At 33.0% G+C, this 19,186-nt stretch overlaps 1 protein-coding gene across 1 annotated transcript in view; it reads right to left on the minus strand.

The window, feature by feature from the left end:
• Positions 1–17,426, minus strand: part of EYS (EGF-like photoreceptor maintenance factor) — a 1,392,725-nt gene extending 1,375,299 nt beyond the window's left edge. The window contains exon 1 of the mRNA XM_084958241.1: positions 17,341–17,426. The gene's annotated coding sequence lies outside the window, so the exon portion shown is untranslated. The remainder of the gene's footprint in view (positions 1–17,340) is intronic.
• Positions 17,427–19,186: the final 1,760 nt, after the last annotated feature.

Consider the following 19,186-nt stretch of genomic DNA (forward strand, 5'->3'; position numbering starts at 1 on the left):
AATGGTCCATTCAACATTATCCTGAAAACTATGCTATTAACATTGTACAGCCTATAATCCAAATTTTGTGTAGGCAAACTACTCCCATTCATCAGTAAACATTTAATGTCCCAATTAACCAAAGATTTCTTGATTCACCATGTTATTATTTCTCACAGATCATTCTATCAATTTATTTCTAAAGTATCTCTAGTGCATTCCCATTTTTCTATTACACTTGTGATGTAATTCATATTCTCATTGTCTCTCATGAGCTTGTTGATCCAGATGTTACCTCCTAGCTGTATTATATTTACATCTTATTTTGATTTTCTAAATGGATTATGGCAAGTATTAGATGGCAAGTAAGTTTTTAATATTTTCAAAAATAATTTTAATAATTTTATTTTGAAGTGTCAATATTTATAATATTTATAAATTATGTACCTTTCAAATATTTAAACTAATAAATCTTTGATGACATCTTAAAATGTCATGAGGTTTTTCAAAATGCTTATGGATATTAGAGATGCAAAAATAAAGACCTCTGCTCTAATTCTGTTTTAAATCTACTAAAATACATGCTTTTGTAATCTTAAGAGTGCTGATTCATACCATAAACATCATTTACTTACTAGCATTAGTAAACAGTCTTATGTAACATGTATGATATCTTTTTCATCAGAAAGTAATTTCCCAAATTTATTATAATAACCATGCAAAGTAGAATATTTTTCCACTAGGGCTTCGTATCATCCTAGTTTTCTCACCTAATTTTCTCATTGTAACTTTTTTCTTTTTATGCTTTTTTGAGCCATGTAAATACTTTCAGAAAATATATAAAGGATAATTATATCCCATCTAAAACATGCATGTTTACGGAGCCAAAAAATTATTAGTTTACACTCTGGTAGTGATATTTCCACTGGAAGGAGCTATCTTTAATCAATAGATAATTTCATTCACATTTGTTGTTTGCAAAAAGTTTGCAGTGAACATCAGAAATAAACAGGAGATGTGAAAGTGAGCTAGTAAGAAATGAGAAAATGTCAAATAGGAACATGACAGGTGGACAATAAATCCTATGGCAGAGTAAAAATGACCCCCTGAGATCATAGCCAAAGACTTCAAAGAGGAAGAGATAGTATATTTTAATTGTCACTTATAACATAATGTACTATATGCCATACTGTTGTCTAAAACAATAAATGTAATGGTAGAATGGAAAGGATGGAATAACTGAAAAAGCTGAAATATTAGCTACATCTCAAATTCAGAGGCTGTAGAAATCTTGAACTAAGTACCCTATATTCACTCACATTCCCATATCAAGACTATCTGGAGATAGGCCCTCAGTTTCTCAGTATATATGAATTGAAGATGGAGCTTATTTTGTTTCAAGGATAGATTGCCTTTAGCATACATGAATTACACATAATTTTCCTAACTGAAATGAGATGGAATAAATACTATGTTAATTATGTTACTCTTATTTCTATATTCAGTTATAAAATTTCCTTTAGTAACTGTTAAAAATAAAATGTGTTGTGATTTTAACAGTCCTCGGCATGAAGTACAGTTTAAATACTTAATTTTGTAAAAATGTTACATTAATTGGCTAAGATTGCCAAGGCAATTACAATATCTGTGGGTGGTTTGAAGCTGATGCTGATCATTGATGCTTCATCAAGTTTAATAAAATGATACTGCTTTTTTTGCCTGAATGAATTCTAAGCAAATGAACCATGGATACCACTATTTTAGCAACACTTATGGAATTCTTACAATGTTAGCTCTGGAAAGACTTATATATCCTTTAATCCACCTCTTTTCATTTTACTGACAAAGAAATTGTAGTCTGGAGAATTTGAATAACTTGTTCAAACATTTCTATAACAAGCCCAGCTAATGAGAGGGACTTGAATTTATGTCTCCAACTTCCTGGTATAGTCAATACTCTTTTCATCACAAAATATTATTCAAGATTTGGTGAAAAAGATATCAATAGTTCATTACTAATTTTACCACTGGGCTCAACTAAATAAAACTAACATTGTAGTTATCTCTTTTGAAAAGTACACTATATTTCAGAAGATAGAATATCCAATAAGTATTTATTAATTCATTCCCTAAGCACATAGGTAAATTAGGGAGTATAATAGAAGACAAATATTTGAAAATTATGAATTATATTTCAATTGTTTATTAAACTTAAGATTAAAATATTTGTCTAAATTTTCACACATTTCTTATAGAAAAAATACTGTTTAAGTAATAATTCAGAAAAGTCCATTTCTTTTTGAAATATGTAATAAATTTAAGACTGTAGCATAAGGTTAATTATGAAGTTACTTTCTCTAAAGAAAATACTATTTTGAAATTGATGGAAATAGCGTACATATTGGAAATAGCAATATGGAAATTTATTTTATTTATTTATTTATTTGTGTTTTCAGGGCTGCACCCAGGGCATATGGAGGTTCCCAGGCTAGGGGTAGAATCTGAGTTGTAGCTGCCAGCCTGTGCCAGAGCCACAGCAATGCGGGATCTGAGTTGTGTCTGCAACCTACACCACAGCTCACAGCAATGACAGATCCTTAACCCACTGAGCAAGGCCAGGGATTGAACCTGCAACCTTTGTTAACCACTGAACCATGACGGGAACTCCTGGAAATTTATTTAATTAATTAAAAAAACACATAAAGTTGTAAGTCTGATTAAAATTGGCAAAATAAAAAGAATATTCTTTACATTAAGTCTAGATTTTAGTTGTCATCATACCTTAGCTCTATGATTTTAAGAAACTACTTCAGATGTTGGGATCTAAATTTATTAACTGCAGAGTAAAAGAATTACATGTAATGATTCCAGGGTTTTCTTTTCCAAGTTTTTTTTTTTTATGATTTAGTACATTAAAAGATCATATCCAAAGAGTAAGTTTTAGAATGGAACAGCAAGTACAAAATTAGAGGTGGCTGCAATTTATTTACAAGTTTAGTTTACAATAGAATTATAGATTAAAAAAATGATTTACCATATATTTTCAAAAATGGTAGACCAAAAGAAATGAATTTATATAATAATATTATGTATATAAGTTTATATAAGTTTGTACATGTAGTTTGTATTTTCTTTCTTTTTTTCTTTTGTCCTTTTATCTATTTCTCCAACACACCACCCAACACTACTCTGGCAACCACCAATCTGTTTTCTGTATCTATAAGCTTGATTTTTTTTTTTTTAAATTCCACATATAAGAGAGATCATATAGTGTTTGCCTTTTTCTATCTGGCTTATTGCCCTCAAGGTTCATCCATATTTTGCAAATAGTAAGGTTTACTTTTTTGTGGCTAATAATATATGAAGTTAAAAAGAAAAAAAAGCAAATATATATTATACATCATTTATATATATATCATAATTTCTTTATGTATTCATCCATTGATGGACACAATTTGTTTTCATATCTTGGCTTTTGTACATAAAGCTGCTCTGAAAATTGAGATGTATACATCTCTTTGAGTTAATATTTTCATTTTCTTGAATAAATACTCAAAAGTGGAATTGCTAGATAATATAGTAATATTCTGAAATTTTACTGAATGCATTTATTAGTCTAACAGATTTTTATGGAGTCTTTAGGTATTTTCTATATATAACATAATGTCATGCACAAATAAAGACAGCTTGTCTTCTCCTTTCCTAATGTGGATGTCATTTACTTCTTTTTCTTGCCTAATTGCTCTGGCTAGGTCTTCCAATACTATGTTAAGTGGAAGTGGCAAGAATCTTGCTCCTGTTCTCATAAAGAAGGCTTTCAACTTTTCACCATTGTGTGTGATGTTAGCTGAGGGCTTATCAAACAGAACATTTTTTTCCACCTCAGCAGCATACAGAAGTTCCCAAGCCAGGAATAATCTGAGCCACAGACAGCTTCAGCCTATGCCAAAGCAATGGCAATGCCAGATCCTTAACCCATTTCCCTGGGCAAGGGATCAAACCTGTGCTGCTAGAGGCAACATCAGATCTTCAACCTGCTGCACTAAAGCAAGAACTTCTATATAGGATCTTTATTACATTGAAGTCTTTACTATGGTCTCTCTGTACCCATTTCATTGAGAGTTTTAAAATTTTTTTAGCATAAATTAATGTTAAATATTGTCAAATGCTCTTTCTGCAGCTATTGAAATGATCATGTTATTCTTCATATTGTTAATGTGATATGTCACATTGGCTGGTATACAAATGTTGAACCATCTTTGCATCCCTGAAATAAATCCCAGTAAATCGTGATGTGAGATGTTTTAATGTATTCTTGACTTTACTGTGCTAGTATTTTGTTGAGAATGTTTGCATCTTTGTTCATCAAAAATGTTGGCCTATAAATTTTCTTTTCTTGTGACATTCTTGTCTGGTTTTGATAAGAGGATAATACTGGCCCCCTAAAATTTGTTTGGAAGTATTCTGTCTTCATCAAAATTTTTGTAAGAACTTGAAAAGGACTCATATTAATTCTCTTTTGAATGTTTGGTCAGCTTCATCATTGAAGCCATGTAACCTTGGAAATTTATTTGTTGGGAGATGTTTGATTACTGGCTCAATATCCTTACTAGTAATGACTCTGTTCAGATTTTTTATTTTATCTTGATTCAGTCTTGGTAGGTGGTATGTTTCTAGGAACTTATCCATTTATTTTAGGATATTCAATTTGTTGGAGTACAGTAGTCACTTACAAACATTTGTATTTCTGTGGTATCGGTTGTAACATCTTTTTCACTTATTGTTTTATTCATTTGAATTTTCTCTTTTTGTGTGTATGCGTGTTTAATCAAAAACCTGTCAAGTTTATCTTTTCAAAGAACCAGCTCTTAGTTTCATTGATTTTCTCTATTTTCTTTTAGTTTCTATTTCAATTATTTCTGCTTTAATTTTTATCTCATCCCCTCTAACTTAAGGCTTCATTTGTTCTTCTTTTTGTAGTTTCTTAAGGTAGAAAGTTAAATTGTTTGTTTCATACTTTTCTTGCTTCTTGAGATAGGCATTTTTACTATATCCTATTAGAATTCCTTTACCTGAATTCTGCAAATGTTGGTATATTTTTATTGTCATTTATCTCAAGATAATTTTTTATTTCACTTGATTTCATTTTTGATGCGTTGATTGTTCAGTAATATGTTGTCTAATCTCCACATATTTTTGAATTATTGATTTTTCTTCATGGAATTAACTTCTATTTTCATACCACTGTGTTTGGAAAAATGCTTGATATGATTTCAATCTCCTTGAATTTATTAAGATGTATTTTGTGGCCTGACATAATCTCTCCTAGAAAATGTCACATATGCACTTGAGAAGATTATATATTTTGTTGCTTTGGGGGGGTGATCTATCTATCTATCTATCTGTCTGTCTATCTATCTATCATCTATCTATCTATCTATCTATCTATCTATCTATCTATCTATCTATAATTCCATCTATTCTAATTTGTCATTTAATGCCAATGTTTCCTATTGATTTTATGTCTGGATAATCTGTCCACTGATGTAAGTAGGGTGGAAAATTCCCCTACTAATATTGTGTTATTATTTCACTCTTTATGTTTGTTAATTTTTGATCTATGTATCAGGTTGCCCCTATGTTGCACGTATATATATTTCATGTGCTGTATCTTTCTCAATTGATATCTCATGCATTATGCAATGTCCTTATTTTTCTCTTGTTAACAGTCTTTGTTTTGAAGTCTATTTTGTCTGGTATGAGGATAATCACTCCACCTTTCTTTTGGTTTCCATGTACATGCAACACCTATTTCAATCCTATTATACTTTCAGCCTATCTGTGTTCCTATATCTAAAGTGACTCTTTTATCGGCAGCATATAGTTGGATATAGATGGGCCTTTTTTTTTTTTAATCCATTCATTCGCTCTACATCTTTTTACTGAGGAATTTAGTAAATAGAATACATATAATAAATATAATAAAATAAAAGGAAGCATAAAATTTTAAATTCTAAAAAATATTTCTTAATTATATGTACGGATTAGTCAATATACCATCTACACTTTATAATTAGTATGAAATAGGTAATAACTATTAATAAAATTGTGTAGCATTTTAAATAAGATCAGAGAATAGCTGCATTTCTACCAATACTGTAGCTGCCAGGTCCCTCTGCATTATTTCTCTTTTTTTTTTTTTTTTTTTTGTCCTTTTGCTATTTCTTTGGGCCGCTTCTGCAGCATATGGAGGTTCCCAGGCTAGGGGTCTAATCGGAGCTGTAGCCACTGGCCTTCGCCAGAGCCACAGCAACATAGGATCCGCGCAGCGTGTGCAACCTCCACCACAGCTCACGGCAACGCCGGATCGTTAACCCACTGAGCAAGGGCAGGGACCGAACCCGCAACCTCATGGTTCCTAGTCGGATTCGTTAACCACTGCGCCACGACGGGAACTCCTGCATTATTTCTCTTGATTCTTGCCCACACACAGCAAGGATTTGGAGGTGTGGATGGTCTGGTGGGGGACTGTTCTGGCTTGGAAGTGCTGCAGCTGCACCAAGATAGAGCCAGAAGTCTTGCCACATAGGGATGGAGGGAGTCAGGCCCCCATCCATCTCCTGGAGCTAAAAACACTCCCACCACAGGTTGCCTCGGAGATCATAATCAAGCTCAAGTCTCAGAAAGGTACTGCAAATTGTATTTGTGCCAGAGCGAGAGGGAGAGAGCAAGCTGCCCTGGAGTAGGGAGTGGGTTTTACAAATTTATTAAAGTGAAAGTACATTTTCAGAAAGAGAGAGAGAGAGAGAGAGAGAAGAAAAACACTTCCTAGGAACAGGTATAAAAGAGGGCCCACCTCACTTTACAACTGTTTTTGTATCCTCACACTGCAGACCTTATTTGCATGGGGAACAGGTTACCTAGAGGCAGGGTAAGGAATGGCCTACATTCCTTCCCTAGAAGGGACTGAGCAGCCCAGGCTTCTCAAAGTGGGGAAAGGGGTATTACAATGAGACATGGCCCAGGCTTTTGGGTTTAATCTCCTTGAAGGGGACTTGAAGCCTATAACAAAGGATAGTTTATCAAGCACAAAATGATTATTCAATTGTTTCTAGGAGATATATTATTGTTTGATTAGACATTGTTTTAATTTGCTGTGGTCTCAGATTCAGTGAAGTTGTATGTTAATATAAAGATTTGGAACCAATAAAAATGAATTTTGTTCAGGAAAAAAAGTACCCCAAAAGTTGTGCAATGTTCTTCAGTGCTTTATCCTGTCTCTTACTGAACTTAATCATCTTATTTTAATACATTTTTAGAATTTTAGCCATACTTTTTGCTTCCTCGAATGGTCTTGGAACTACCTAACTTCTCTTATTAATTATTAAGTTAAATAAACCTTTTGACTTGCAAATGTTTTAAATTTTTGAAAATTATATTTTGGAAAAAAATTGAAGATTTTTCCCAGCAACAGAGGATTGAGTACAATCTTTCAATATCAAAATTATCTAAGCTAATTTCTGCATGGTCACATCTTCCAAGCTGCTTTATTTTTTCTTTCTTTTTTTAACAAATGGGTTATATATTTTTGTTTTCTAGAAAAAGTGATTGAAAAATAATATTGTGTACCTCAGACTATCTTTTTTAGTTGTTGATTGTTTATTAAGCTTGCAAATGTTACTTCTGATTAATGTTAAGAATATTGAATTGAATACTTAGAGACAAATGTATAACTACAAAACATTGGAATTGAATTTGGGAGATAGATAGTTTGTGGGAGGCAAGAGGAATCAGGGTTGGAACATAGATTCAAATATTATAAGGGTCAACTATTGTTTTAACTTAAATGCATGACATATTTTAGACTCTTTATTAAAAAAAAAGGAAAACTGTTACTTGTTTTTCTCTAGGGAAAAATGAAAAGGGATGTATTTTAAGAGGATGTGCTTTTTTCCAACTCGCAATATAGTTGAGATTATTGAACACTTTTTTCCTGTCAACTAAATAAAGGGTGCAATAAATAAGTAGAATCTAGACTTTTCTTAAGAGTGGCAATGCATTGGCATGATGCTTTATAAATGAGCTATGCAGAAACATGCTAAATTATGCTTAACAAATAGTTTTTCCTTACCCCTCAATGATTTACTAGGGCCTTTTTTTGAAACTCATCAGCAAGTCATTTTGAAGTTATCATGCTGTGATTAACTGCTGTGCCACTTCTCCCCTCAAAATTCATGAAAAATGCAGACTTACTACCTATTTCACCCATTGTATGAGTTTCACAACTGATTTTATCATGATCTCTCATGCTGGGTTTATAGATTGCTTGAGCTGGGAGTGAGAACTCCTGCTGATACTGTCACAGAGCAATCTAGTCCTGTTCTTTTAAGTGAATCTGTTAAAACTGTCAACAAGTAATAGCCATTAACTTTGACAATAAACAGAGATTGACTCCTACCTCTAATACATCTAGAAATAGAAGCTGAAAAATAAGGTCTTAAGTAAGATAGAAGAGTTCTATTTGTTTTGTTTCTTTTTCTTTCATATTATGACTCAGATTGACGCTTGAAATTTAAGTCTCAGAAATAAAGTCATTCTCTTTTAATACAAGTATCTTTAACAGAGTACTAGAAGGTACTAAATATTTTTGGAGGCACTTTTTACTTTTTTGTATATTCTAAAAGAAATTTACATTGGAGATACTATATTTTCTTTTCTTTCTTTTTTTTCTTTTCTTTTCTTTCTTTTTTTCTTTTTTTTTTTAAGAGCCACTTCCACGGCATATGGAGGTTCCCAGGCCAGGGTTAAATTGGAGTTATAGTTGCCGGCCTACTCCGTGGCCACAGCAATGCCAGATCCGAGCTGCATCTGCGACCTACACCACAGCTCATGGCAACGCCGGATCTTTAACCCACTGAGTGAGGCCAGGGATGGAACCCGAAACCCCACGGTTCCTAGTGGATTTGTTTCCACTGTGCCACAATAAGAACTCCTGGAGACAATATATTTTAAAATCCAATAATACTTGTAGAGTTGAGTCTCACTATTCACAGCTGTTATGTTCTATAAAATCACTACAAACACCTAATTAGTAAATATTGAAATTGTCTCTCCATGGAGAGAGCTAGCTAGAGAAATAGATAGATACAAATAGAGCTGAATACCATATTTTTGTATATATAATATAGATTATAGACTATAAATCCTAGGAAACAACTCATTCTTTTAGACATTAATTTCTTTATTTATAAAGAGAAAATTAGTTTCAGAAGCATTCAGTAATTTGTTTGAGGCTGCACCACTGACAAAAGCCAAGTTGGGGTTCATAATTCATCTCGTTGATCCTAACAAGAGCTTCTTGCGCTATACAGAGATGTTGCCTACCATCTTCCTTCTCTGGTCACCTTGGTATGAGAGCTGAAATAGTAAGATAGAGCATCACCTTATTCACCTTCAGCTGGGAACATGCATGCTGGGCTGCTCAATATTTTTGTTGTTTTGCACATGTCTACAAATAACCATGAAGGTACTGCAACTGTTGATTTGGGAGTTACAAATCAACTTTAGCAAGTAAGCAAATTTCCAAATAAAGAGTCATCAAATAATGAGAACTGACTGTAGTTTGTCTTGATGGTCCAGGAAAAAAAAAATTTATGCACACAGAGACTAAAAGAGAATTGTAGCAACACTGATATTTGTCATTTCCCTTCCTAGAATGTTAGTTGAAGTCAGGGAAGATGCCATATGAATCTTTGGACACAGTACCTATCACAGCCAGGGCTAAATTTCTGTAATTCAGCTTAAAATTTTACAGCATAGACAGTGGTGCATGTGTGTGTGGGGGTGTGTGTGTAAGAGAGAGAGAAAGAGAGAGAGAGAGAAAGCAGAAGAGAGAGAGAGTTTACTATACCTCACATGGCAGGACTGTAATTGAAAACAAAAAATCCAGGGCTGCTTAGAGAGTATTTTAAATACTCAAATCCAAAGCCCATATTCTTAAGGTAGTCATTGTAAGTGAGTCGGCTATGCTGAGTTCTGGGAAATACAGATTTGTCAATTATCACGATAAATGGGAGAAATGATTTTGCGTTTGTAAAATACGTGGTGGAGTTCAATGCATATTAATAAACTAGAGATACCCCATCAATGAAAATATCCTTTCATTAACAACTCTTTATATTGGTACCCTATGTTTAGATTTCTAACTGGTTTTATGAAGCTGAATATAAGATCATTTTGTTGACTAATATGAATGGAATTTTAGGCAATTCTTGCCTTTAGAATAGTGTTACTGCCTCAAATGTACATTTCAGTCAAATTGATATCAAGATGCATTAAAAGGAGAAATAACGCAAAATTTTTTAGCTTTACATTTGGGTCATCAACTCTAAGTTATTTCTGCAAATATATTCTCTCAGTGTTTGGCTTGACTTCTGGTGTTATTAACATTATCCTTTGCAGAGCAAAAGTTTTTTTTTTTTTTATAAAGTCATATATTTTTGAAGTTTATGATTTTGGTGTTTTCTTTTTAAAATATTTATGAAAATGATCAAAATGCAAACATTAGGAAATTAAATGCCAGAAAATTATAAAAAGAGAGATTTATAGTAGAGAAAAAAAAGCTGGGTGAGGGAATGAACATAAGCAAACTAAAGATTTGATCATATGTATGTGAGAAGAAATAGAAGATGCAGAGTAACAGAGTAACCATATAGCAGAGACAAGACAGTACTGTGTGTGAGTATCCTCTCTCATTAGCAAGTGCCCTTGATAACAAACAGCCCACAGAGGCACAAGTAGATGTAAATTAAATGTAAACATAAATGACTAATAGGACACTTTCCAAGTGATAAGCAGTCTCCCTCACTTCCCAGGACCACCCCCTTGTGTGCCTCTTAGATGAGACTCTCCAAGCTTACTAAGACCCTGATCTTTTTTGGTTTGGATTGACTAATTTGGCCCTTGCCTGGGAAGCCCACAGCTCTTCACCAGTGGACCCTTCACCAAATGCATGTGGCCCAGGTCCTACTCCATTCTCTCTGCCTACACCCTACTTTGATTATTTCCTGTGGGACCCTGGATGCCTGCCTTGAACACACTCCAGGACCTGTGAGTAATACACTTTATTTCAGTTATTTTGTGGTCTTTTGTTGAATGACATCTCATGTTAAACACCTCAGGAATCTACATAACAAAGCCATAACACTCCATTTAATAATCTTGGCACATTTGTCAGAAATTGATTGACCATTACAATAATCCTGAAATTAGATAGTGTAAGACTTACCATTTTACTATTATTTTTCAAAAATTTTATGACTATTCCAAGTCTTTTTCTTTCTCATGTAAGTTTATAATTACTTTCTCAATGCCTAAAATTACAGTGTCTAGGAATTTAGATTGGAATTTTGTATAGATCAATTTGGGCAGTTAACATCTAAAAAATTTGGGTGTTCCAATCCAGATACGTGGAACATATCCTCATTGGTTAAAATCTTCTTTATTTCTCTAAGGAGTATTATATAGTTTTTAGGGAAGCAGTCTTAGCCTTTTTGGCTAAGTTTAGTTGTATGTATTGTTTCTTGACATTGATATAAATACATATTTTTTTGCATACTACTCAAATCTATTTGACTACATAGATAAAACAAAAAGAAATAAATTTAGTGGTTCTGATGAACAGATTTAATAAAACTATCATCAAATATATGTTACAGTCTCTAGGAACAGAGGCAATTGCTCTTAAACATACCTTCATTGTTATACTCAGAAAGATTTTAATGACCCTAAAATGTCAATTGTATCTTTAATGTTATCTAAATTCTAAAATTTTATTTTCTAATGATTCATTGCTAGTATTTGTATATGACTTTTGCATCTTATGACCTTGTTAGTTTTATTTACTGTACTTAAGTTATTTTCTAGACTTCTCTTGATTTTTTGAAGTAAACAATCATCTCAGGGCAAATAAAGACAATTTTACTTCATATTTCAATGTTACACTTTTTATTTATTTTAACAATATTTTTCTTACTGTATTATGTAGGACATCTGGCACAATATTGAATAAAAGTGGTGCCAACATGGGAGTTCTCACTGTGGATCAGCAGGTTATGAGCCAGACATAGTGTCCCTGGGGATGTGGGTTCAATCCCTGGCCTTGCTCAGAGGGTTAAGAATCCAGAGTTGTCATGAGCTGTGTTGTAGGTCATAGCTCAGGTATGGTGTAGCTGTGGCATATGCTGGCACGTATGTGCCATACATACGTATGGTACATATGTGGCATATGCTGGCATATGCTAGCACGGGAACTTCCATATGCCGCATATGCAGCTCTAAAAAGAAAAAAAAATTAGTGACAACAGGCATTCTTGCGTGTCTTTCAATCATATTTGGAAGACATTCACTAATTCTTCATTGAATGTGGTATTAACTAAAATTTGTTTCTGTAGTCCAACCACTAATACAGTACCACCTAAATAATCTTAAAGCAATATTTAGATAAATCAAATTGTTTCCACTAACCCAACTGTGACTCAGAACAAATCTCAATAATATGTATAGGAATAAAAACATATCCATTACCCATAAAAGTGAAATCCACAATACTTGGCATTCAAACAAAAATTATAAATCCTAGATCCTGCTGTGTAGCACTGGGAACTATGTCTAGTCACTTATGATGGAGCATGATAATGTGAGAAAATAGAATGTATACAAGTATGTAACTGGGTCACCATGCTGTACAGTAGAAAAAAAAACTATTGAGGAAATAACAATTAAAATTAAAAAAATTACAAATCATGCAAAGAAATAGCAAATAAAACCCACAGTAAGGACTAAAATAACAAGCAATAGATATAAAGAGTAGAATTAAGGGTTGAGAATATTAAAAAGAGTATGTACTGCATATATTTGAAAGCCTAAAGTGAAAATTAAACCATGAAGATACAGTGAGGCAAGTGAAGTGCTCAGTGAAAACTTTAAGAAGGGTTCAGGCAAGAGCAGGGTCAGCACTTGAGTGGGAGTTCCCCTTTACATTTTGTACTCTTGGTACTTTTTACCCTTTGGGGATCCACAAAATCTGGGGTACCTGCAAGTGCGGTCTCCACTTATGCATGTTCCTCTCAGCGTCTCCTTAAATCTTGTTTTTTTTGCCATTAACTGTTGTTTTCCTCACAAATAAGAGCATTGCTTTTTTAACTTAATTGAAATAAAACATTACAGCAGTTACACCAAGAATGGTGTGGGGCCTTTTGTGCTCACTTCTAAAACCAGTTCCATCCATACCCAACATTATGTATTTTTCTTCCTGTTTTACTCTAAAGTTGCTGAGTATCTGTTAAGAAGCGACTGTGATAGAAAATGCTCTGGTGAACATCTTAGTCACTAGGTTTTCTGACTCCTTCTAGTGCTGCTAAAAAGGGCATAGGATAGACATCATGACCAATCAGGAAGAGCAGATACCTTACTACTAAGTTCCGCATCTGAAGAGGTATAGAAGTTATTTTATTTATTTATTTATTTTTGTCTTTTTTGCCTTTTCTAGCGCTGCTCCCACGGCATATGGAGGTTCCTAGGCTAGGAATTGAGTCAAAACTCTGGTCACCAGCCTACTCCAGAGCCACAGCAACACAGGATCTGAGCTGCGTCTGCAACCAACATCACAGCTTGTGGCAACGCCAGATCCTTAACCCACAAAGCCAGGGATCGAACCTGCAACCTCATGGTTCCTAGTCGGATTCGTTAACCACTGAGCCACGACAGGAACTCCCAGAAGAGGTATAGAAGTTAGATATCATCTATTTCTCTAGGCCCCAGAGTTGTAGTTGCAGATACAGGCAGATACAGGCTGCTCACCAGGAGCACATAGTAGGTCAGGCAAAGTATGAGACATAGTACTCAACACAAGAGTATATGTTTGGGATGCTCAGGCCTGTGGGGCCTGTTGGAGGCAGAACTAAACTGCACTATGTCTCTAGGTGATTAGTTTGAATTAGTTTTTGTGAAAAGTAGAACAATGTTGCCATGTGTAGATGTGGAATGGCTTTGGGAAGGAGATAAATAAAGTACATGTGTAGAACACAATGCAAACAAGAAAAGTTACTGCTACTCACTTAAAGGGGTAGGTGATAGGACATATAAATAGAACCTTTAATAAAATAAATACTAGTGTTTTGAGATAAACAGGGCTGTGTTTTAAAAATAGAAAAAAAAGAGACCATTTTAATATCCAAGTGCCTAAAAAGTTACAAAATTGAAAAATTTATTAAAGGAGATAATGAAATGAATTTTATCAGAGGACAATGATATCAGTACTTAAAAAATTGGAATTCTTCAAATGTAGGCTTTGTTAATGAAAATAAGAAATAACAGTATTTTCAAATGCCCATTTATTGGGATCGTTAGCCATTTGTGAGTGCAAAATAAAATTTACATTTGTGGCATGCACTGTGAAGACTACTTCTGCTCCAGTTATTTAAATTAGTATCTTTAGGATCTTAAATATACCAAAATATCATATTTTATGGAATCAGTTTGATGGCATCTATTCAGAAATAATACCATGGTAAAATTTCTAATCAAAGGTTATATGCGAAATATGCGTTATCCTTATTTCAAGATAAGAAGCTAATATATAGTAAAACATATATATATGTATGTTTTATATATTACATATAAATTATATACAGATATAATTTGTGTCAAGCTTTAAAATTAAATGCTTGCTATTTATTTCAGCCAGAAATTACTGGTAAAAATTATTTTCTTCCAAATAAGCACATTTCAAACTGCAAAAAATACTCTGCTTTTTCACTTTTCCTTACGTGAGCCAAGTTTCCTCACTATGAAGTAATCATTATTTCTAATATGAATATTTTAATAAATAGAGAGCTAATCTAAGGATAATAATATTCTTAATCAAAATCTCTAGAGGGTCATAAGTATTTTAAATTGTCATATCTTGCTATATAAAAAGGCTTAAATTATGAGGGACAAAGCTAATGAGCATGTTGAGAGATATTCTTTTTAAAATATATTATGAAAATTTGTACTATCTGAGCTTTTATTTAAAATTGTGTAAATTTAAATACCATTTAAAAATACTATTTTACTCAGATAAGGTATGTGTGTCTTTGTTTTATTTTTTAATGTATTATTTAAAATAACACTATGAATCATTTAAACAGAGACAGGATAATAGGTGCCTAGATTATGTTTATAGAGTTGTTGGCCAATGATTGCACAGCAATATCTCCTCACAAGGAAGTCTGAATCTTCATCAAAAAAAAATATGAATTAATTATATAGCACTTATGGAGAAAATAATTTGGGGGAATAAATTTATACATAAAATATTTTGTATTTTAAAATAATCTATATTTACTAAAGTAAAATTATAACTAAAGAAAATATAAATATTATATTGTCATAGTTGGCACTATGTATTAAGCTTTAAATACAATACTTCGTTTTGATCATCTGTTATCTCTAATAATGTCAGTGATAATAGATTTAACACATAAAAATATTTTTAGGATGGTTATCTTTCGTAAACTAGGAGATCATAAACTCTCAGATTAATCATCATTTCATTCTAGAATGTGGACTTTAGTAGCTTAATGCGCTGTAGCTTAAAAAGCATGGTAAAGGATCCACATAAAATTGAAAGTTCTTTTTATAATGATTGATCACCTCTTGAAAATTTCACTGTACCCATTTATAGAGTCCTGATAAATCCTTCAATTCTTATCTGAAAGTATGCTTTTAATGTGTGATTATGGACTATGTTTAACTACTAATATATTGATTTTATATTTATAGAACAATATAGGAGATTTGGCTTAATTACTGAACCCTAAGAATTAATTTTTGGAGAATATGTTTCTTTGAAATAAATTGTGAAAATTCTAACTGCTGCTCTTGTCAGGCAATGACTTTGCTCTACAATGCCTTAATTTTCCATGCCTCCTTGGTTGGCATTGTCTCACAGCATTTATCCTGTATGTGGCAGTGGGATGACATCTTGAATTTCCTTCTGCAAGGAAAGGAAATTCCCACTTAGATCTGCAGCTTAAAATTCCAAATATCCAATGCTTAGTGCCATGAATTTTCATTTTATTCACTGCTTTTTCGCACACTTAAGAAATGTGTATTATATTTTCTCCACATTCCCAGGAGATAATTTTCCCTTCTACCTCACAAAAGAAATGGAGACCATTAATGCCTTCAATTTCCTGCCACCAAAGACCAATATCACCAGTCTTTGCAAGAATCTTTATTAGAGGTGAAGAAGTACACTCTAAATCCTATGTTCTCATTCTGTCTCAGTAACTTCACTCTCCCAGTGATTCTCTACTCTTTTGCAGCTTCTATTCCTTTACATGAAAATATAAAATTTACCCAAAAAAGTAAAGTCCATAAAGTTAAAATAAAAGGTTTTATTGTATACACATAACCATACAAACATTAGGTACAGCCATTACTATGGCATATTCCTAAATAATATACTAGAACATAATTAATTCAATAACTTCACAGACATGAGACATATGAATCTACCTTTGTTAGGTATTACAGAATCAGTTACACCACCAACAACCTTTAGAACAGCCCAGTAGAAGTTTATTCGAAAGTCAACAAGTAAATTCCAATATTAATTCAGCAATTGTGGGATCTATATGGCAAGACGTCAAGTATTCTATTTGGGAAAAATGTTGGTATGAAATAAAAATTAATTAGGATCAAAGAAAGGCAATTATAAATATTTATTTTATGATCAATGCATTTGTTTAAAGCATGGCTGAGGATGCATGTATTAAAGATTTAGCATCCAAACAATAACTAATGACTAATAACTACTGGTCTGTGGCCAATAGAGTTTATAGGAAAACATAAAAATCATTAAGAGACATAAGATTTAGGAAAATGACTCTAAGAAAAAATTTTTTTTCATTGAAAGCCTAATTTCATAAAGTGCTAAAAATAAAATCACATAGCAGTAGGAAAAAATAAATAATCTTCACATAAACAAATAGTCTTTACATTGTGTTCTTTGAAGAAAGTGTTAATGATCAAATAATATCTCACTCTGTTCTGTAGTTTGAATGTTATTCTTCTGTCTAAAAATAAAGCTAAATGACAGATGCAAATTAGTATATATAGGATGAATAAACAACAAGGTCCTGCTATATAGCATAGGGAATTGTATTCAATATTTTGTAATGAGCCATAATGGAAAATAATATGAAAAAAGAATACATATAACTGAATCACTTTGCTCTACAATAGAAATTTACACAACATTTTAAACAGAATATCTTAATAAAATAAATTTTAAAAAATAAAAATAGCATTTACCATTGTGGCTCAGAGAAAATTAATCCAACTAGTGTCCATGACGATGCGGGTTCAATCTCTGGCCTCGCTTGGTGCATCAGGGATCTGGCGTTGCCAGTGAGCTGTGGTGTAGGTTACAGATGCAGCTGGGATCCCACATTGCTGTGACTGTGGGTGTAGGCAGGCAGCTGTAGCTCTGATTCGACCCTTAGTCTGGGAACTTCAGTATGCTGAGGGTGCAGCCGTAAAAAACAAAATAAATAAATAAATAAATAAATAAACAAAAATGAAAATAAAATAAAATAAAGCTAAATGTGACACAGTCCTTAAAAAGGAAATAGTGCATAAATGGATACAAATTTAACCTTGTTTCATTACATTATATAGAGCTTTTATTTCAAATTATTGCAGCTAATGTGCTAGCCAGAAATTTGTAGTATTAAATACTTCAGCTTAAGATTTTAAGTGTCATGTCTCTCCCCAATAGAGATATTAGAATCCATTTTTATCCTGGAGTAACCCTGAACTACAGACAATATATTAACACTCTAATATTTCAACCTGTAAGCATTAAAATGTCATCTAATAAATTTTGTGGTTAAATATAATCTGATATATTTTAACCTATTCAATCGCAGTGAATAATTTTAATACTTTTTCCAGTTTTTTAAAAAATGAAAATTTTTATAATACATCACTTAAGGAATTATCTATCAACCAAGTTAGAAATTAATATATCTTAGTATTAGCTAATCAAAAGGACTGTAAATCGATGTGGGAATTCTTTACAACTTCGTGTGTGTCTAATCAATGATATTTCATTTACGTGCTGCCTTCTCCCACCCCATTCTTCATTCAATATATGTAAAGAAAGCTACCTCATGTGGACTATGATGGGAGCAAGGTGTGTTTTAAGAATATGTGATTTAAAAAGTGGTGTAGGAGGAAAGACGTAAAAGGAAAACCTCTGCTTTATTTCATAGCAATTGTTTCACTATCATCCACTTAGAGCTTATCTATTAAGACAAAAATGAGGGTCCTGCTAGTTCTGCTTCTCTACAATCAAAAAGTAGTAGTAAATCGAGATCTTTCAACAATGCTGGCCAGGGTTATTCTTAGTAGATGTCAGAAATCTGCCAAGGAAAAATAGCAAGCACCAACTGGCAGTGCCAGGTGTGCAGGTCCCCAAGGGAAACAGATATGCTGCTTCACAACTCCTGGAATCTTTAAGGCTATTATTGGCTACTTTGTGTAAGCCTCATGAGCTTGATCCCTTAAAGATGCTCCTATTGGCCAACTACTATGTTTTCTTGTTTCAAGTAAATAACAATTACATTAACCTAGACAAAACACTTTTTATTAGTAAAGTTAATAAACATTAAAATAATTTATTAAAAATTATAGGATAAAACCAGTTAAAATAAAAATATACTTTTATTAGGAAAACAAGCCCATTGTGTTTCTGTTTTTGTTTTTGTATACAAAGACCTTTAATGCACTATCTGTAATTTTTTTTTTTTTTTTTGGTCTTTTGTCTTTTATTGTTGTTGTTGTTGTTGCTATTTCTTGGGCCGCTCCCGCAGCATATGGATGTTCCCAGGCTAGGGGTTGAATCGGAGCTGTAGCCCCTGGCCTACGCCAGAGCCACAGCAATGCGGGATCCGAGCCGCGTCTGCAACCTACACCACAACTCACGGCAACGGTGGATCATTTAACCCACTGAGCAAGGGCAGGGACCAAACCCGCAACCTCATGGTTCCTAGTCGGATTCGTTAACCACTGCGCCACGACGGGAACTCCGTATCTGTAATTTTTAAAAGGATTTCAAATCTAAAAACTTTCTGAGAATACTTCCTCTTTTACTGAT

This window comes from Sus scrofa, chromosome 1 (assembly GCF_054392235.1).
Source record: "Sus scrofa isolate SSC_HxYL_T2T_F1_AM1 chromosome 1, Sscrofa_HxYL_maternal_Yorkshire_Landrace_v2.0, whole genome shotgun sequence".
Lineage (NCBI taxonomy): Eukaryota > Metazoa > Chordata > Mammalia > Artiodactyla > Suidae > Sus > Sus scrofa.